This window comes from Palaemon carinicauda, chromosome 7 (genome assembly GCF_036898095.1).
Source record: "Palaemon carinicauda isolate YSFRI2023 chromosome 7, ASM3689809v2, whole genome shotgun sequence".
Taxonomy (NCBI): domain Eukaryota; kingdom Metazoa; phylum Arthropoda; class Malacostraca; order Decapoda; family Palaemonidae; genus Palaemon; species Palaemon carinicauda.
This window is the reverse complement of record NC_090731.1, coordinates 9,268,995-9,290,953: the sequence shown is the minus strand read 5'-3', so window position 1 is coordinate 9,290,953 and position 21,959 is coordinate 9,268,995. Positions and strand designations below refer to the sequence as shown.

At 35.3% G+C, this 21,959-nt stretch overlaps 1 protein-coding gene across 5 annotated transcripts in view; it reads right to left on the bottom strand.

The window, feature by feature from the left end:
- LOC137643827 (uncharacterized) overlaps window positions 1–21,688 on the bottom strand; it is a 359,559-nt gene extending 337,871 nt beyond the window's left edge. For all 5 annotated transcript variants that reach the window (XM_068376527.1, XM_068376529.1, XM_068376533.1 and 2 more), the window contains exon 1: window positions 21,556–21,688. The gene's annotated coding sequence lies outside the window, so the exon portion shown is untranslated. The remainder of the gene's footprint in view (window positions 1–21,555) is intronic.
- Between the last annotated feature and the right edge of the window lie 271 nt (window positions 21,689–21,959).

Below are 21,959 nucleotides of genomic sequence, written 5' to 3'. Positions count from 1 at the left end.
TTCAATATCTTTCGTGTCCTATTAAACCCTATTATTTGTCTCCTATTCCTTTTTCTACCACGAACAACCTTCTGGACACCCCGAGGATACACAAGAAACCAAGGAAGACAAAGAGCCCGCTGGCGAGATGACTTAGACCAACATAAGCAACAGTGGCACAGAATAGCTTGCGATAGAAGTCTGTGGAGAAACCTGGGGAAGGCCTACATCCACAAAGGACTTTTGAAGGCTGAAATGATGATGATGATTCCTTTTTCTACTGTGTATGTTTCGTTGGTTTTGAGCAACACATCGACTTTTGCACTGACGTCAGGATTCTAGCTAGGGCGATGTTTCACCGGAGTAAGAAAACCAACACTCCTGGGTGACTAGTTAGGACTAATGATACTGCGGCCAGTCAAGAGGTAGTTTAAAGTCAAAGATCTAATGGGTCCCTCCTGAATGGGAGCGACAAGGGACAGGACAATTCCCTAGAGACTGGCCATATACACATAGGATCAGCGACCAAGCCCCTTCTCCATCAAGCAGCTTCAAGCTAGGATTAGGGGAAGCCAGGCAGTGACAGTTGATGACTCCAGCAGATAGACCTATAGGCTCTCCAAAACAACCCCCTCCCGAGCTTACAATGATAGTGAAGTTGCACACCCTAATAGACACTATATGACTACAACGGGTCTTGAACTCTCGTCGAATAGAGATTACCAGACAGGGACGTAAATAGCAATAGCCTATGAGGGTTAGAAATGACCACGGGACATGTTATGTTTCAGGTAAGAATCTACCATTTATGTAACTATTTGCTTGCACTGTCAATGACCATGCCTAAAACGGAACACTTATACTTACAAATAAAATGTATAAAATATCCTTTTAGTCTCAAATAACAATAGGTGAATGGATGTCACTATGAGCAGGTCAATGTTATGCATCTGATCACGCTAGCTGACGGGACACCTCAAGCGTTTCGAGGTGAATTTATTGTTGGGGAAGGTCTAATGGCAAGATGGTCAGAACTATTAATAAACCTTATACATCCTACACACTTAAATAATTGAATTACTGTGCCAAAGAATAATATCACATCAGGAATAAGGCGTTGAAGCAGATCATATCCAACTATTTAAGATGAGAGTCAGCGGCTAATGACTAGACAGGAGGGCAATACATTATAAAACATGTAGATACGAGTATTAAACTTTGATGATTTACAGAAGAATATAGATATCAGCACTGCATCATTGGCGAGTCTCATCAAATACTCAAACGAGAAAACAAACCGGTTAAAACCGCTTTTGACAACTGCATAGAAAGCTAAATTGTTCGTAAATAAGATAATGATAAAAATGGCAGTAACTTTAGCACTTATTTGTAAACATATAATAATGGCAAAATTTGAAACAAATATATATCACTTTAATGAAAATATATATAAACAAGTACTATATTTATATCAAATGGCCTTCCCGTCTTGTTTCAAGGCTTTCCACACACCAGAAAATACAAATACTGAATCGATCTATGTTTTATTACTGATTTTTTTTCTAAATCACAGCGTGACTGAAATCACGTGCCCAAGAGATTAAGAAATAATAAAGGTCACAAAATAACCAATGCGTGAGATTACTCGCGTCTTAAAAATAGCCCATACTACAACATTTTTATACTTCAGCTCCCAGGGTTTATAGTGAACGTAAAATACGGCTTTAGGAGAGAAGACCAATTCCACACTGAAACTGATAGTAATGTCTTCTTCACGCAATCTATCGGTGTTTTAGTGTAGGAGACAATTAAAATAGATTATTAACCTGGTAAAAGATACATGAATGGGCCATTAACCTGGTAAAAGATACATGAATGGGCCATTAACCTGGTAAAAGATACATGAATGGGCCATTAACCTGGTAAAGATACATGAATGGGCCATTAACCTGGTAAAAGATACATGAATGGGCCATTAACCTGGTAAAAGATACATGAATGGGCCATTAACCTGGTAAAAGATACATGAATGGGCCATTAACCTGGTAAAAGATACATGAATGGGCCCATCGAACATCATTGTACGTGGCAAGATCGAGAGGTTGCCACAGTCCTATTGGCAAATTTGGCAAACAATCGGTAACTGAATTAAGAGACACGTGTATAAGCGATCTGTCAGAACAGTTATGGAGGTTCTGTGCGATCTCTCTCTCTCTCTCTCTCTCTCTCTCTCTCTCTCTCTCTCTCTCTCTCTCTCTCTCTCTCTCTCTCTCTTAGATGTTAACCAAGTCAGACACTCCATTCAAATTCAAATCCACAATGTTTACAATCGAAAAACGCAGAGTTGTAGCTTCCACCGGAAGAGATTTGTGATTCTCTTCTGCCGTTAGTCAAACACGAAACACCTGCAGTGGGTTATTTCATGGGGAAAGGAGTAAGGGAGGGGAGGGGGTGTTCTCTAGCCTTTGATTAAATAATCTGCTACAAGTCGGCTGACATGCACGCCAGCAAATGAGGCTTACAAGCTGTGCACCTACTGACCAAGTTGAAACTTTGCAACCGGTTACAGGCCAGTCTTATATGTAACTGACAGCGAATTAAGGATATTACGTTAACGTCAGCATTTAGGGATATCTAGGCTCTCGGAGGCAAATGACCGTTAATAAGTTTTTACTTATACAGGCAAAACAATCAATTTAAGTTAAAGTTTGAAATTAGTACCATCAATGTAAGGAGAAGCTTGAAACGAATACCATCAATCTAAGGAAAAGCTTGAAATTAGTACCATCAATCTAAGGAGAAGCTTGAAACGAGTACCATCAATCTAAGGAAAAGCTTGATTGATTGATTTGAAGTTCCCTGGCATCCTGACATCCGAGGTCATAGGAAAAGCTTGAAACGAGTACCATCAATCTAAGGAAAAGCTTGAAATTAGTACCATCAATCTAAGGAGAAGCTTGAAACGAGTACCATCAATCTAAGGAGAAGCTTGAAACGAGTACCATCAATCTAAGGAAAAGCTTGAAACGAGTACCATCAAGCTAAGGAGAAGCTTGAAACGAGTACCATCAAGCTAAGGAGAAGCTTGAAACGAGTACCATCAAGCTAAGGAGAAGCTTGAAACGAGTACCATCAAGCTAAGGAGAAGCTTGAAACGAGTACCATCAAGCTAAGGAGAAGCTTGAAACGAGTACCATCAAGCTAAGGAGAAGCTTGAAACGAGTACCATCAAGCTAAGGAGAAGCTTGAAACGAGTACCATCAAGCTAAGGAAAAGCTTGAAACGAGTACCATCAATCTAAGGAAAAGCTTGAAATTAGTACCATCAAGCTAAGGAAAAGCTTGAAACGAGTACCATCAAGCTAAGGAAAAGCTTGAAACGAGTACCATCAAGCTAAGGAGAAGCTTGAAACGAGTACCATCAAGCTAAGGAGAAGCTTGAAACGAGTACCATCAAGCTAAGGAGAAGCTTGAAACGAGTACCATCAAGCTAAGGAGAAGCTTGAAACGAGTACCATCAAGCTAAGGAGAAGCTTGAAACGAGTACCATCAAGCTAAGGAGAAGCTTGAAACGAGTACCATCAAGCTAAGGAGAAGCTTGAAACGAGTACCATCAATCTAAGGAAAAGCTTGAAACGAGTACCATCAATCTAAGGAGAAGCTTGAAACGAGTACCATCAATCTAAGGAGAAGCTTGAAACGAGTACCATCAAGCTAAGGAGAAGCTTGAAACGAGTACCATCAAGCTAAGGAGAAGCTTGAAACGAGTACCATCAAGCTAAGGAGAAGCTTGAAACGAGTACCATCAAGCTAAGGAGAAGCTTGAAACGAGTACCATCAAGCTAAGGAGAAGCTTGAAACGAGTACCATCAAGCTAAGGAGAAGCTTGAAATGAGTACCATCAAGCTAAGGAGAAGCTTGAAACGAGTACCATCAATCTAAGGAGAAGCTTGAAACGAGTACCATCAATCTAAGGAGAAGCTTGAAACGAGTACCATCAAGCTAAGGAGAAGCTTGAAACGAGTACCATCAAGCTAAGGAAAAGCTTGAAACGAGTACCATCAAGCTAAGGAAAAGCTTGAAACGAGTACCATCAAGCTAAGGAAAAGCTTGAAATTAGTACCATAAATCTAAAATTAGTACCATCAATCTAAGGAGAAGCTTGAAACGAGTACCATCAATCTAAGGAAAAGCTTGAAATTAGTACCATCAATCTAAGGAAAAGCTTGAAATTAGTACCATCAATCTAAGGAAAAGCTTGAAATTAGTACCATCAATCTAAGGAAAAGCTTGAAATGAGTACCATCAATCTAAGGAGAAGCTTGAAACGAGTACCATCAATCTAAGGAAAAGCTTGAAACGAGTACCATCAAGCTAAGGAGAAGCTTGAAACGAGTACCATCAAGCTAAGGAAAAGCTTGAAACGAGTACCATCAAGCTAAGGAAAAGCTTGAAACGAGTACCATCAAGCTAAGGAAAAGCTTGAAATTAGTACCATAAATCTAAAATTAGTACCATCAATCTAAGGAGAAGCTTGAAACGAGTACCATCAATCTAAGGAAAAGCTTGAAATTAGTACCATCAATCTAAGGAAAAGCTTGAAATTAGTACCATCAATCTAAGGAAAAGCTTGAAACGAGTACCATCAATCTAAGGAAAAGCTTGAAATGAGTACCATCAATCTAAGGAGAAGCTTGAAACGAGTACCATCAATCTAAGGAAAAGCTTGAAACGAGTACCATCAAGCTAAGGAGAAGCTTGAAACGAGTACCATCAAGCTAAGGAGAAGCTTGAAACGAGTACCATCAATCTAAGGAGAAGCTTGAAACGAGTACCATCAAGCTAAGGAGAAGCTTGAAACGAGTACCATCAAGCTAAGGAAAAGCTTGAAACGAGTACCATCAATCTAAGGAAAGCTTGAAACGAGTACCATCAATCTAAGGAAAAGCTTGAAACGAGTACCATCAAGCTAAGGAGAAGCTTGAAACGAGTACCATCAAGCTAAGGAGAAGCTTGAAACGAGTACCATCAAGCTAAGGAAAAGCTTGAAACGAGTACCATCAAGCTAAGGAGAAGCTTGAAACGAGTACCATCAAGCTAAGGAAAAGCTTGAAACGAGTACCATCAAGCTAAGGAGAAGCTTGAAACGAGTACCATCAAGCTAAGGAGAAGCTTGAAACGAGTACCATCAATCTAAGGAAAAGCTTGAAACGAGTACCATCAAGCTAAGGAGAAGCTTGAAACGAGTACCATCAAGCTAAGGAAAAGCTTGAAACGAGTACCATCAAGCTAAGGAAAAGCTTGAAACGAGTACCATCAAGCTAAGGAGAAGCTTGAAACGAGTACCATCAAGCTAAGGAAAGCTTGAAACGAGTACCATCAATCTAAGGAAAAGCTTGAAACGAGTACCATCAATCTAAGGAGAAGCTTGAAACGAGTACCATCAATCTAAGGAAAAGCTTGAAACGAGTACCATCAAGCTAAGGAGAAGCTTGAAACGAGTACCATCAATCTAAGGAGAAGCTTGAAACGAGTACCATCAATCTAAGGAAAAGCTTGAAACGAGTACCATCAATCTAAGGAAAAGCTTGAAATAGTACCATCAATCTAAGGAAAAGCTTGAAATTAGTACCATCAATCTAAGGAAAAGCTTGAAATTAGTACCATCAATCTAAGGAAAAGCTTGAAATTAGTACCATCAAGCTAAGGAAAAGCTTGAAACGAGTACCATCAATCTAAGGAAAAGCTTGAAATGAGTACCATCAATCTAAGGAGAAGCTTGAAACGAGTACCATCAATCTAAGGAAAAGCTTGAAACGAGTACCATCAAGCTAAGGAGAAGCTTGAAACGAGTACCATCAATCTAAGGAAAAGCTTGAAACGAGTACCATCAATCTAAGGAGAAGCTTGAAACGAGTACCATCAATCTAAGGAAAAGCTTGAAACGAGTACCATCAAGCTAAGGAAAAGCTTGAAACGAGTACCATCAATCTAAGGAAAAGCTTGAAACGAGTACCATCAATCTAAGGAAAAGCTTGAAATTAGTACCATCAATCTAAAAATTAGTACCATCAATCTAAGGAAAAGCTTGAAACGAGTACCATCAATCTAAGGAAAAGCTTGAAACGAGTACCATCAATCTAAGGAAAAGCTTGAAACGAGTACCATCAATCTAAGGAAAAGCTTGAAACGAGTACCATCAATCTAAGGAAAAGCTTGAAACGAGTACCATCAATCTAAGGAAAAGCTTGAAACGAGTACCATCAATCTAAGGAAAAGCTTGAAACGAGTACCATCAATCTAAGGAAAAGCTTGAAACGAGTACCATCAATCTAAGGAAAAGCTTGAAACGAGTACCATCAATCTAAGGAAAAGCTTGAAACGAGTACCATCAATCTAAGGAAAAGCTTGAAACGAGTACCATCAATCTAAGGAAAAGCTTGAAACGAGTACCATCAATCTAAGGAAAAGCTTGAAACGAGTACCATCAATCTAAGGAAAAGCTTGAAACGAGTACCATCAATCTAAGGAAAAGCTTGAAACGAGTACCATCAATCTAAGGAAAAGCTTGAAACGAGTACCATCAATCTAAGGAAAAGCTTGAAACGAGTACCATCAATCTAAGGAAAAGCTTGAAATGAGTACCATCAATCTAAGGAAAAGCTTGAAACGAGTACCATCAATCTAAGGAAAAGCTTGAAACGAGTACCATCAATCTAAGGAAAAGCTTGAAACGAGTACCATCAATCTAAGGAAAAGCTTGAAACGAGTACCATCAATCTAAGGAAAAGCTTGAAACGAGTACCATCAATCTAAGGAAAAGCTTGAAACGAGTACCATCAATCTAAGGAAAAGCTTGAAACGAGTACCATCAATCTAAGGAAAAGCTTGAAACGAGTACCATCAATCTAAGGAAAAGCTTGAAACGAGTACCATCAATCTAAGGAAAAGCTTGAAACGAGTACCATCAATCTAAGGAAAAGCTTGAAATGAGTACCATCAATCTAAGGAAAAGCTTGAAATGAGTACCATCAATCTAAGGAAAAGCTTGAAACGAGTACCATCAATCTAAGGAAAAGCTTGAAACGAGTACCATCAATCTAAGGAAAAGCTTGAAACGAGTACCATCAATCTAAGGAAAAGCTTGAAACGAGTACCATCAATCTAAGGAAAAGCTTGAAACGAGTACCATCAATCTAAGGAAAAGCTTGAAATGAGTACCATCAATCTAAGGAAAAGCTTGAAACGAGTACCATCAATCTAAGGAAAAGCTTGAAACGAGTACCATCAATCTAAGGAAAAGCTTGAAACGAGTACCATCAATCTAAGGAAAAGCTTGAAACGAGTACCATCAATCTAAGGAAAAGCTTGAAACGAGTACCATCAATCTAAGGAAAAGCTTGAAATGAGTACCATCAATCTAAGGAAAAGCTTGAAACGAGTACCATCAATCTAAGGAAAAGCTTGAAATGAGTACCATCAATCTAAGGAAAAGCTTGAAATGAGTACCATCAATCTAAGGAAAAGCTTGAAACGAGTACCATCAATCTAAGGAAAAGCTTGAAACGAGTACCATCAATCTAAGGAAAAGCTTGAAATGAGTACCATCAATCTAAGGAAAAGCTTGAAATGAGTACCATCAATCTAAGGAAAAGCTTGAAACGAGTACCATCAATCTAAGGAAAAGCTTGAAACGAGTACCATCAATCTAAGGAAAAGCTTGAAACGAGTACCATCAATCTAAGGAAAAGCTTGAAACGAGTACCATCAATCTAAGGAAAAGCTTGAAACGAGTACCATCAATCTAAGGAAAAGCTTGAAACGAGTACCATCAATCTAAGGAAAAGCTTGAAACGAGTACCATCAATCTAAGGAAAAGCTTGAAATGAGTACCATCAATCTAAGGAAAAGCTTGAAACGAGTACCATCAATCTAAGGAAAAGCTTGAAATGAGTACCATCAATCTAAGGAAAAGCTTGAAATGAGTACCATCAATCTAAGGAAAAGCTTGAAACGAGTACCATCAATCTAAGGAAAAGCTTGAAATGAGTACCATCAATCTAAGGAAAAGCTTGAAATGAGTACCATCAATCTAAGGAAAAGCTTGAAACGAGTACCATCAATCTAAGGAAAAGCTTGAAATGAGTACCATCAATCTAAGGAAAAGCTTGAAACGAGTACCATCAATCTAAGGAAAAGCTTGAAACGAGTACCATCAATCTAAGGAAAAGCTTGAAACGAGTACCATCAATCTAAGGAAAAGCTTGAAACGAGTACCATCAATCTAAGGAAAAGCTTGAAATGAGTACCATCAATCTAAGGAAAAGCTTGAAACGAGTACCATCAATCTAAGGAAAAGCTTGAAATGAGTACCATCAATCTAAGGAAAAGCTTGAAATGAGTACCATCAATCTAAGGAAAAGCTTGAAATGAGTACCATCAATCTAAGGAAAAGCTTGAAATGAGTACCATCAATCTAAGGAAAAGCTTGAAATGAGTACCATCAATCTAAGGAAAAGCTTGAAATGAGTACCATCAATCTAAGGAAAAGCTTGAAATGAGTACCATCAATCTAAGGAAAAGCTTGAAACGAGTACCATCAATCTAAGGAAAAGCTTGAAATGAGTACCATCAATCTAAGGAAAAGCTTGAAATGAGTACCATCAATCTAAGGAAAAGCTTGAAACGAGTACCATCAATCTAAGGAAAAGCTTGAAATGAGTACCATCAATCTAAGGAAAAGCTTGAAATGAGTACCATCAATCTAAGGAAAAGCTTGAAATGAGTACCATCAATCTAAGGAAAAGCTTGAAACGAGTACCATCAATCTAAGGAAAAGCTTGAAACGAGTACCATCAATCTAAGGAAAAGCTTGAAATGAGTACCATCAATCTAAGGAAAAGCTTGAAACGAGTACCATCAATCTAAGGAAAAGCTTGAAATGAGTACCATCAATCTAAGGAAAAGCTTGAAATGAGTACCATCAATCTAAGGAAAAGCTTGAAATGAGTACCATCAATCTAAGGAAAAGCTTGAAACGAGTACCATCAATCTAAGGAAAAGCTTGAAACGAGTACCATCAATCTAAGGAAAAGCTTGAAACGAGTACCATCAATCTAAGGAAAAGCTTGAAATGAGTACCATCAATCTAAGGAAAAGCTTGAAATGAGTACCATCAATCTAAGGAAAAGCTTGAAATTAGTACCATCAATCTAAGGAAAAGCTTGAAACGAGTACCATCAATCTAAGGAAAAGCTTGAAATGAGTACCATCAATCTAAGGAAAAGCTTGAAACGAGTACCATCAATCTAAGGAAAAGCTTGAAATGAGTACCATCAATCTAAGGAAAAGCTTGAAATGAGTACCATCAATCTAAGGAAAAGCTTGAAACGAGTACCATCAATCTAAGGAAAAGCTTGAAATAGTACCATCAATCTAAGGAAAAGCTTGAAACGAGTACCATCAATCTAAGGAAAAGCTTGAAATGAGTACCATCAATCTAAGGAAAAGCTTGAAACGAGTACCATCAATCTAAGGAAAAGCTTGAAACGAGTACCATCAATCTAAGGAAAAGCTTGAAACGAGTACCATCAATCTAAGGAAAAGCTTGAAATGAGTACCATCAATCTAAGGAAAAGCTTGAAACGAGTACCATCAATCTAAGGAAAAGCTTGAAATTAGTACCATCAATCTAAGGAAAAGCTTGAAATGAGTACCATCAATCTAAGGAAAAGCTTGAAATGAGTACCATCAATCTAAGGAAAAGCTTGAAACGAGTACCATCAATCTAAGGAAAAGCTTGAAATGAGTACCATCAATCTAAGGAAAAGCTTGAAATTGAGTACCATCAATCTAAGGAAAAGCTTGAAACGAGTACCATCAATCTAAGGAAAAGCTTGAAACGAGTACCATCAATCTAAGGAAAAGCTTGAAACGAGTACCATCAATCTAAGGAAAAGCTTGAAACGAGTACCATCAATCTAAGGAAAAGCTTGAAACGAGTACCATCAATCTAAGGAAAAGCTTGAAATGAGTACCATCAATCTAAGGAAAAGCTTGAAATGAGTACCATCAATCTAAGGAAAAGCTTGAAATGAGTACCATCAATCTAAGGAAAAGCTTGAAATGAGTACCATCAATCTAAGGAAAAGCTTGAAATGAGTACCATCAATCTAAGGAAAAGCTTGAAACGAGTACCATCAATCTAAGGAAAAGCTTGAAATGAGTACCATCAATCTAAGGAAAAGCTTGAAACGAGTACCATCAATCTAAGGAAAAGCTTGAAACGAGTACCATCAATCTAAGGAAAAGCTTGAAATGAGTACCATCAATCTAAGGAAAAGCTTGAAACGAGTACCATCAATCTAAGGAAAAGCTTGAAACGAGTACCATCAATCTAAGGAAAAGCTTGAAACGAGTACCATCAATCTAAGGAAAAGCTTGAAACGAGTACCATCAATCTAAGGAAAAGCTTGAAATGAGTACCATCAATCTAAGGAAAAGCTTGAAATGAGTACCATCAATCTAAGGAAAAGCTTGAAACGAGTACCATCAATCTAAGGAAAAGCTTGAAATGAGTACCATCAATCTAAGGAAAAGCTTGAAATGAGTACCATCAATCTAAGGAAAAGCTTGAAACGAGTACCATCAATCTAAGGAAAAGCTTGAAACGAGTACCATCAATCTAAGGAAAAGCTTGAAACGAGTACCATCAATCTAAGGAAAAGCTTGAAATGAGTACCATCAATCTAAGGAAAAGCTTGAAACGAGTACCATCAATCTAAGGAAAAGCTTGAAACGAGTACCATCAATCTAAGGAAAAGCTTGAAATGAGTACCATCAATCTAAGGAAAAGCTTGAAATGAGTACCATCAATCTAAGGAAAAGCTTGAAATGAGTACCATCAATCTAAGGAAAAGCTTGAAATGAGTACCATCAATCTAAGGAAAAGCTTGAAATGAGTACCATCAATCTAAGGAAAAGCTTGAAACGAGTACCATCAATCTAAGGAAAAGCTTGAAATGAGTACCATCAATCTAAGGAAAAGCTTGAAATGAGTACCATCAATCTAAGGAAAAGCTTGAAATGAGTACCATCAATCTAAGGAAAAGCTTGAAACGAGTACCATCAATCTAAGGAAAAGCTTGAAATGAGTACCATCAATCTAAGGAAAAGCTTGAAATGAGTACCATCAATCTAAGGAAAAGCTTGAAATGAGTACCATCAATCTAAGGAAAAGCTTGAAACGAGTACCATCAATCTAAGGAAAAGCTTGAAATGAGTACCATCAATCTAAGGAAAAGCTTGAAATGAGTACCATCAATCTAAGGAAAAGCTTGAAATGAGTACCATCAATCTAAGGAAAAGCTTGAAATGAGTACCATCAATCTAAGGAAAAGCTTGAAATGAGTACCATCAATCTAAGGAAAAGCTTGAAACGAGTACCATCAATCTAAGGAAAAGCTTGAAACGAGTACCATCAATCTAAGGAAAAGCTTGAAATGAGTACCATCAATCTAAGGAAAAGCTTGAAACGAGTACCATCAATCTAAGGAAAAGCTTGAAACGAGTACCATCAATCTAAGGAAAAGCTTGAAATGAGTACCATCAATCTAAGGAAAAGCTTGAAACGAGTACCATCAATCTAAGGAAAAGCTTGAAATGAGTACCATCAATCTAAGGAAAAGCTTGAAACGAGTACCATCAATCTAAGGAAAAGCTTGAAACGAGTACCATCAATCTAAGGAAAAGCTTGAAATGAGTACCATCAATCTAAGGAAAAGCTTGAAACGAGTACCATCAATCTAAGGAAAAGCTTGAAATTAAGTACCATCAATCTAAGGAAAAGCTTGAAATGAGTACCATCAATCTAAGGAAAAGCTTGAAACGAGTACCATCAATCTAAGGAAAAGCTTGAAATGAGTACCATCAATCTAAGGAAAAGCTTGAAATGAGTACCATCAATCTAAGGAAAAGCTTGAAACGAGTACCATCAATCTAAGGAAAAGCTTGAAATGAGTACCATCAATCTAAGGAAAAGCTTGAAATGAGTACCATCAATCTAAGGAAAAGCTTGAAACGAGTACCATCAATCTAAGGAAAAGCTTGAAATTAGTACCATCAATCTAAGGAAAAGCTTGAAACGAGTACCATCAATCTAAGGAAAAGCTTGAAATGAGTACCATCAATCTAAGGAAAAGCTTGAAATGAGTACCATCAATCTAAGGAAAAGCTTGAAACGAGTACCATCAATCTAAGGAAAAGCTTGAAACGAGTACCATCAATCTAAGGAAAAGCTTGAAACGAGTACCATCAATCTAAGGAAAAGCTTGAAATTAGTACCATCAATCTAAGGAAAAGCTTGAAACGAGTACCATCAATCTAAGGAAAAGCTTGAAATTAGTACCATCAATCTAAGGAAAAGCTTGAAACGAGTACCATCAATCTAAGGAAAAGCTTGAAATTAGTACCATCAATCTAAGGAAAAGCTTGAAATGAGTACCATCAATCTAAGGAAAAGCTTGAAATTAGTACCATCAATCTAAGGAAAAGCTTGAAATGAGTACCATCAATCTAAGGAAAAGCTTGAAATGAGTACCATCAATCTAAGGAAAAGCTTGAAATTAGTACCATCAATCTAAGGAAAAGCTTGAAATTAGTACCATCAATCTAAGGAAAAGCTTGAAATTAGTACCATCAATCTAAGGAAAAGCTTGAAATTAAGTACCATCAATCTAAGGAAAAGCTTGAAATGAGTACCATCAATCTAAGGAAAAGCTTGAAATTAGTACCATCAATCTAAGGAAAAGCTTGAAATTAGTACCATCAATCTAAGGAAAAGCTTGAAACGAGTACCATCAATCTAAGGAAAAGCTTGAAATTAGTACCATCAATCTAAGGAAAAGCTTGAAATGAGTACCATCAATCTAAGGAAAAGCTTGAAATTAGTACCATCAATCTAAGGAAAAGCTTGAAATGAGTACCATCAATCTAAGGAAAAGCTTGAAATGAGTACCATCAATCTAAGGAAAAGCTTGAAATTAGTACCATCAATCTAAGGAAAAGCTTGAAATTAGTACCATCAATCTAAGGAAAAGCTTGAAACGAGTACCATCAATCTAAGGAAAAGCTTGAAATTAAGTACCATCAATCTAAGGAAAAGCTTGAAATGAGTACCATCAATCTAAGGAAAAGCTTGAAATTAGTACCATCAATCTAAGGAGAAGCTTGAAACGAGTACCATCAATCTAAGGAAAAGCTTGAAATGAGTACCATCAATCTAAGGAAAAGCTTGAAATGAGTACCATCAATCTAAGGAAAAGCTTGAAATTAGTACCATCAATCTAAGGAAAAGCTTGAAATTAGTACCATCAATCTAAGGAAAAGCTTGAAACGAGTACCATCAATCTAAGGAAAAGCTTGAAACGAGTACCATCAATCTAAGGAAAAGCTTGAAACGAGTACCATAAATCTAAGGAAAAGCTTGAAATTAGTACCATCAATCTAAGGAGAAGCTTGAAACGAGTACCATAAATCTAAGGAAAAGCTTGAAATTAGTACCATCAATCTAAGGAGAAGCTTGAAACGAGTACCATCAATCTAAGGAAAAGCTTGAAATTAGTACCATCAATCTAAGGAAAAGCTTGAAATGAGTACCATCAATCTAAGGAGAAGCTTGAAATTAGTACCATCAATCTAAGGAAAAGCTTGAAATGAGTACCATCAATCTAAGGAAAAGCTTGAAATGAGTACCATCAATCTAAGGAAAAGCTTGAAACGAGTACCATCAATCTAAGGAAAGCTTGAAATGAGTACCATCAATCTAAGGAAAAGCTTGAAACGAGTACCATAAATCTAAGGAAAAGCTTGAAATTAGTACCATCAATCTAAGGAAAAGCTTGAAACGAGTACCATCAATCTAAGGAAAAGCTTGAAACGAGTACCATCAATCTAAGGAAAAGCTTGAAACGAGTACCATCAATCTAAGGAAAAGCTTGAAATGAGTACCATCAATCTAAGGAAAAGCTTGAAATTAGTACCATCAATCTAAGGAAAAGCTTGAAACGAGTACCATCAATCTAAGGAAAAGCTTGAAACGAGTACCATAAATCTAAGGAAAAGCTTGAAATGAGTATTATCAATCTAAGGAAAAGCTTGAAACGAGTACCATCAATCTAAGGAAAAGCTTGAAATGAGTACCATCAATCTAAGGAAAAGCTTGAAACGAGTACCATCAATCTAAGGAGAAGCTTGAAATGAGTACCATCAATCTAAGGAAAAGCTTGAAACGAGTACCATCAATCTAAGGAAAAGCTTGAAACGAGTACCATCAATCTAAGGAAAAGCTTGAAACGAGTACCATCAATCTAAGGAAAAGCTTGAAACGAGTACCATCAATCTAAGGAAAAGCTTGAAACGAGTACCATCAATCTAAGGAAAAGCTTGAAATGAGTACCATAAATCTAAGGAAAAGCTTGAAATGAGTACCATCAATCTAAGGAAAAGCTTGAAATGAGTACCATCAATCTAAGGAAAAGCTTGAAACGAGTACCATAAATCTAAGGAAAAGCTTGAAACGAGTACCATAAATCTAAGGAAAAGCTTGAAATGAGTACCATCAATCTAAGGAAAAGCTTGAAATGAGTACCATAAATCTAAGGAAAAGCTTGAAATTAATACCATCAATCTAAGGAAAAGCTTGAAATGAGTACCATCAATCTAAGGAAAAGCTTGAAACGAGTACCATAAATCTAAGGAAAAGCTTGAAATGAGTATCATCAATCTAAGGAAAAGCTTGAAATTAATACCATCAATCTAAGGAAAAGCTTGAAACGAGTACCATCAATCTAAGGAAACGCTTGAAATTAGTACCATCAATCTAAGGAAAAGCTTGAAATGAGTACCATCAATCTAAGGAAAAGCTTGAAATTAATACCATCAATCTAAGGAAAAGCTTGAAACGAGTACCATCAATCTAAGGAAAAGCTTGAAACGAGTACCATAAATCTAAGGAAAAGCTTGAAACGAGTACCATCAATCTAAGGAAAAGCTTGAAACGAGTACCATCAATCTAAGGAAAAGCTTGAAATGAGTACCATAAATCTAAGGAAAAGCTTGAAACGAGTACCATAAATCTAAGGAAAAGCTTGAAATGAGTACCATCAATCTAAGGAAAAGCTTGAAATGAGTACCATAAATCTAAGGAAAAGCTTGAAATTAATACCATCAATCTAAGGAAAAGCTTGAAATGAGTACCATCAATCTAAGGAAAAGCTTGAAACGAGTACCATAAATCTAAGGAAAAGCTTGAAATGAGTACCATCAATCTAAGGAAAAGCTTGAAATGAGTACCATCAATCTAAGGAAAAGCTTGAAATTAGTACCATCAATCTAAGGAAAAGCTTGAAACGAGTACCATCAATCTAAGGAAAAGCTTGAAATTAGTACCATCAATCTAAGGAAAAGCTTGAAACGAGTACCATCAATCTAAGGAAAAGCTTGAAATTAGTACCATCAATCTAAGGAAAAGCTTGAAATTAGTACCATCAATCTAAGGAAAAGCTTGAAATGAGTACCATAAATCTAAGGAAAAGCTTGAAATTAATACCATCAATCTAAGGAAAAGCTTGAAATGAGTACCATCAATCTAAGGAAAAGCTTGAAACGAGTACCATAAATCTAAGGAAAAGCTTGAAACGAGTACCATAAATCTAAGGAAAAGCTTGAAATGAGTACCATCAATCTAAGGAAAAGCTTGAAACGAGTACCATAAATCTAAGGAAAAGCTTGAAATTAATACCATCAATCTAAGGAAAAGCTTGAAATGAGTACCATAAATCTAAGGAAAAGCTTGAAATTAATACCATCAATCTAAGGAAAAGCTTGAAATGAGTACCATCAATCTAAGGAAAAGCTTGAAACGAGTACCATAAATCTAAGGAAAAGCTTGAAACGAGTACCATAAATCTAAGGAAAAGCTTGAAACGAGTACCATAAATCTAAGGAAAAGCTTGAAATGAGTACCATCAATCTAAGGAAAAGCTTGAAACGAGTACCATCAATCTAAGGAAACGCTTGAAATTAGTACCATCAATCTAAGGAAAAGCTTGAAATTAGTACCATCAATCTAGGGAAAAGCTTGAAATTAGTACCATCAATCTAGGGAAAAGCTTGAAATGAGTACCATCAATCTAAGGAAAAGCTTGAAACGAGTACCATCAAGCTAAGGAGAAGCTTGAAACGAGTACCATCAACCTAAGGAAAAGCTTGAAATTAGTACCATCAATCTAGGGAAAAGCTTGAAACGAGTACCATCAATCTAAGGAAACGCTTGAAATTAGTACCATCAATCTAAGGAAAAGCTTGAAATTAGTACCATCAATCTAAGGAGAAGCTTGAAATTAGTACCATCAATCTAGGGAAAAGCTTGAAATGAGTACCATCAATCTAAGGAAAAGCTTGAAACGAGTACCATCAATCTAAGGAAAAGCTTGAAATTAGTACCATCAATCTAAGGAGAAGCTTGAAATTAGTACCATCAATCTAGGGAAAAGCTTGAAACGAGTACCATCAATCTAGGGAAAAGCTTGAAACGAGTACCATCAATCTAGGGAAAAGCTTGAAACGAGTACCATCAATCTAAGGAAAAGCTTGAAATTAGTACCATCAATCTAAGGAGAAGCTTGAAATTAGTACCATCAATCTAGGGAAAAGCTTGAAATGAGTACCATCAATCTAAGGAAAAGCTTGAAACGAGTACCGTCAATCTAAGGAAAAGCTTGAAATGAGTATCATCAATTTAAGGAAAAGCTTGAAATGAGTATTATCAATTTAAGGAAAAGCTTAAAAAGGAGTACCATCTGTCGTCACAGGCCTATCTCTTGCAAGGCGTTTCTGGATGATTGAAACTTTGCGCGATTTTATAGAATCTGATGTCAGAAAACAAATTTAATTTTATTTAATCTAATTTAATCTGGTGTTGGGCTAATTCTCACAAAAACTTCCGAAACCTAGTTTAATGAAAACACTCATGTAATTGAATGGGTTAGGAGACAAGTCCGCTCCCAAATGCAACTGACGGTTGGGAGGGGGTAAACACCACACTTGTACTATAAGATGAAGTATAAGTTAAAAAGTTGGACAACAAGCTGGAAGTAAGCGAAAACTGATGTTACACAATTTCTCAAAAACTAATATACAATCCGAAATTCTTTATAAGTGATGATAAAAAGTCACGGTCCTTTAAAATCTAGTTTAATATATCCGGAATATGTTGAATAAAAAATTATTCCCCAATAATTTAGAATTTGAAGCCCTACAAATAATAAAAACTGTATAACCCTTAAAATCGGATGCAAAAGTACTTACAGTAAGAACTTCAAAATAAGTTTTCAAGGTAAAAACACTATTTGTCAAGGCTTCTAAACACAAAAATCTCACCCATCCCTATATTGCTTCCAAACAACTCGAGAATGACCAAGCTATCTATAACAATAACAATCTCACAGCTGCTTGTGAGCTAAGCTATACATCTATCAGTAGTTCCCACAGTTATTTGTAAATAATTAAATGGATTAAAAGCGTTTAAATAATTGGCATTTTAATAACATATTTACATCAAATTGGACACAGCTCTTGTCTTCGAAAGTTCCTAAGTTCTTAATGCATCTCAAGATAAAGATAACACGCACTTCTTAATTTGATCCAAGAAAAATTAACATTTTCACACAAACCTTAAGAATATGATTTAAAAAAAACAGAAAGCAAAACGGCTTATTACATCAAGTATAAAATGCAGAAATATTTCACAAACTATTTATTTACTTTTGTGGAATAAAAAACCTAATCCATCACACAAAAATTTATAAACTGCAGAAAAAGATGGTAAAAAAAAGGGTTGTCAAAGGCTACGCTTACAACTGCATAAAAGAGAGAGAGAGAGAGAGAGAGAGAGAGAGAGAGAGAGAGAGAGAGAGAGAGAGAGAGAGAGAGAGAGAGAGAGAGATTGTTTCATACTAAATATCACTTGTTGCGGAAACCCGTGGACATTTTTTCAACGTAAGAGTAAAAAGATCATAATAATAATGAAAATAATAATGATACTGATAATGCTATTATTATAAGTATTAGTAGCATTTATTTATATTTTCTATAGACAGTTGCATTCTATGAATATGAAGATATAGTCCTATAAACGACATGAAGGCAACTAGTCTGATGTTGAAGAGGGAAATCTTAATGTGAAATAAATTCTACAAAAAATTGTAACAAGATTAATTTAAAAACGAAAAACAATCCAATATTTACCATTGACAATGTATTATTATTATTATTATTATTATTATTATTATTATTATTATTATTATTATTATTATTATTATTATTATTATTAAATGCTAAGCTACAACCCTAGTTGGAAAAGCAGAATGCTATAAGCCCAGGGGCCCCAACAGGGAAAATAGCCCAGTGAGGAAAGGAAACAAGAAAAAATAAAATATTTTATGAATAGTAACAATATCAAAATAAATATTTCCCATATAAACCATAAAAAAACTTTAATAAAACAAGAGGAAGAGAAAATAGATAGAACAGTGTGCCTGATTGTACCCTCAAGCAAGAGAACTCTAACCCAAGACAGTGGAAGACCATGGTACAGAGACTATGGCACTACCCAATGCCTGTCTTAACTATTAAAAAGAAAAGAAAAACATCGTCAGATCAACAGCAAAAAAAAAAAAGGCTAAATCAAAAAAATTACTTCATAGATTAGAAATAGCTCGAAGATTTTGATTAAGACCAATTACAAGCTCGTGCAGGTAGCTTAAGCTGCCTCTTTCACTTGAAGAGCTCGCTTTAAGTGGGGTGATTAGCAGTTAAGTAATTACGAACAAGAGTCCGGACTATTTAGTCTCACTGACAAGGAGAAGGTTTGATGGGCCCAGTAGAGGAACTCGACAAATTTGCTTCCTTTGACTTTAGGCACATTTCTCTATTTCATAAGGATGGCAGTTCCATACGACTATTGTACTCGTGAACAGTTGAAATATGTTCAGTATCGTGTAGTTTATTTCCTTTCCTCACAGCTACTTTTCAAAACCTAATGGAGCCCTTATGCTGCATCTTAGATAATAATAATAATAATAATAATAATAATAATAATAATAATAATAATAATAATAATAAAATATCGTCGCTAACAACGGAGCGTGGCTCAGAGGCTACATATATTTTAACGTAATCAGTAAAAATCATAACAGCTACCATAATAGAAAAAAATATATATATTACGTAAGCCTATTCTAATTGCCTGTTTTGCAATTTCTAACTAAGATTGTAATTTAGCTGCTAATAATAATAATAATAATAATAATAATAATAATAATAATAATAATAATAATAATAATAATAATAATAATAATAATAACAACTCAAGGTTCCAATACCTGTTAAAAGGTTACAAGTAATTCCTTTCATAAAATCTGAAATCTTTTTCAGTGCTTATAACAAATCAACCAATGTAAGCTATATTAAATAATATGTCAGTCCTAAAATCTTTGTGTATTGTTAACAACAACATAACAACAATAACATAACAACAATAACTGGCCGCACAATAGTTGTTAAGGTGTAGTGAAATCACACTGTCCACACATTTCACAAATAAAATCATTCTTAAAACATTTAATTTTAAACGTTACTCAATTTTCTTATTTCCTTGTTTCCTTTCCTCACTGGGCTATTTTCCCTATTTGAACCCTTGGGCTTATAGCATCCTGCTTTTCCATCTTGGGTTGTATTATTATTATTATTATTATTATTATTATTATTATTATTAGCCAAACTACAACCGTAGTTGGAAAAGCAAGATGCTATAAGCCCAAGGGATCCAGCCTGGAAAAATAGCCCAGTGAGGATTCGGAAAGGAAATAAGGAAATAAATAAATGATGAGGATAAATTAACAATATATCATTCTAAAAACAGTAACAGCGTCAAAACAGATATGTCCTATAAAAACTATTAACAACGTTAAAAACAGATATGTCATATATAAACTATATAGTAGTAATAATAATAATAATAAATAATAATTCAACCTGAATAATTCAATAATGATGAATAATTCAATAGGAGTGCGACTAGCGATTTAAGCTCCTTCCCTCGTGGAAACTGTCGTGTAGAAAAGCCTAAAATCCTTAAAGTTTGGTGTGAATATGAATGCCTATTTTCATCGTGTAAAACACGTGTCTACAGATGTCTACGACCTGCACGACACATAATTGGAATTACATGCGATGTTATTTCGCTCTAGTATATAACAGTATCGCATTGCTGATCAAACAATGCCGCTTTGTGAACTATCAAGTTAGACACGTTGTAATAGCAAATTGATAAAATGTGTTCGGGCATCAAAAAATTGCATTAATGGCAGTAATAAGATATCAAGAAACCCTTCTAACTTGATTATATAAAAATAATGAGGGTTTTACATAAAGAAATATATATATATATATATATATATATATATATATATATATATATATATATATATATATATATATATATATATATATATATATATATATATATATATATATATATATGTGTGTGTGTGTGTGTGTGTGTGTGTGTGTGTTTATGTGTGTGTGTATATATATATATATATATATATATATATATATATATATATATATATATATATATATATATATGTGTGTGTGTGTGTGTGTGTGTGTGTGTGTGTGTGTGTACTTCAACCGAATAGCTTTTATAACACTAAAACATACATAGGCCTAGATATTGCTGTTTAAGATAAACAAAAGCATGAACGTAAAAATAAATAGATGAAGTGAAACAAAAAAAGGAGAGAGAGAGAGAGAGAGAGAGAGAGAGAGAGAGAGAGAGAGAGAGAGAGAGAGGAGAGAGAGAGAGAGAGAGAGAGAGAGTCACTGAGTCATTTATGATCGATTTAAGTGGGAAAAAAAAGGCAAAAATAGTCAATACTCTTTTCGTCTCTTAACGCTTTCCTTAACATGAAACCTATTTCCGAAAAGGCAAAAATAAATTGTAAGCAACAGATAAACCACTTATCATTTCATGGGAACCAAAACGGAAGTGAAAATTGGTTTAATTCGATGTTTTATCTCGTGGTTTAATCTTGTAACAAACCAGACAGATTTGGATATCTCGTTAAAACATTAGCTATGAAATGAAATATGTTTTAATAATCTAATTTAAAACAGAATCTCATATATTCAATCCTATTACTAATTGCAAATTGAATAATGAGGTTATTTTTTTACCAAAATATACAATTAATGTATTGAATTTATTCCCGGATTGGTTATGGTTGTATTGAGTTGATTGTTAACTGCTGTTAGTGATACATTCATCGTATTAGATTATATCCCTCCATCAATAGGTCATATATTACATATAAAATCACCTAAAAGACTATAATATAGACTATAATATAGACTATAACTTTTACATGGAGGTGGAGGATTTCTTATAAACCCATTTTTTCCCCCTTGGCTATTCTCCCTATCCGTTATTTCTCAAATACATAAACCGACTCACCTATCACGGCTCCATGTTATTGAAACTTTCCGTCTTAAAGCACAAATATATTGTCTCGAATGCACAGTTTATAAAAAGTATATTCGCACAAAACCTTTTTCTCACTTTCCTCTCCGACACCACTTGGCTGACTGACTACTACCAAGCAGGGTTACCAAGAGTATTTCCACTGGATTATCATACGTGAACCTTAAAATTATCGTTTTTTTTTTAAACCAAAATTATCGTACATACTTTCAACGTGATTATTAAGGAGTAACATATATAGCTTATTTCAAGGTATTTTAGTATAATTGCTTAATCAAACACATACACATATATTGTATGTACCTAAGGTATGTATCGTAAATCGTACCGGACTCAAAATAATCGTACATGTACGATAATTATCGTACGAATGGCAA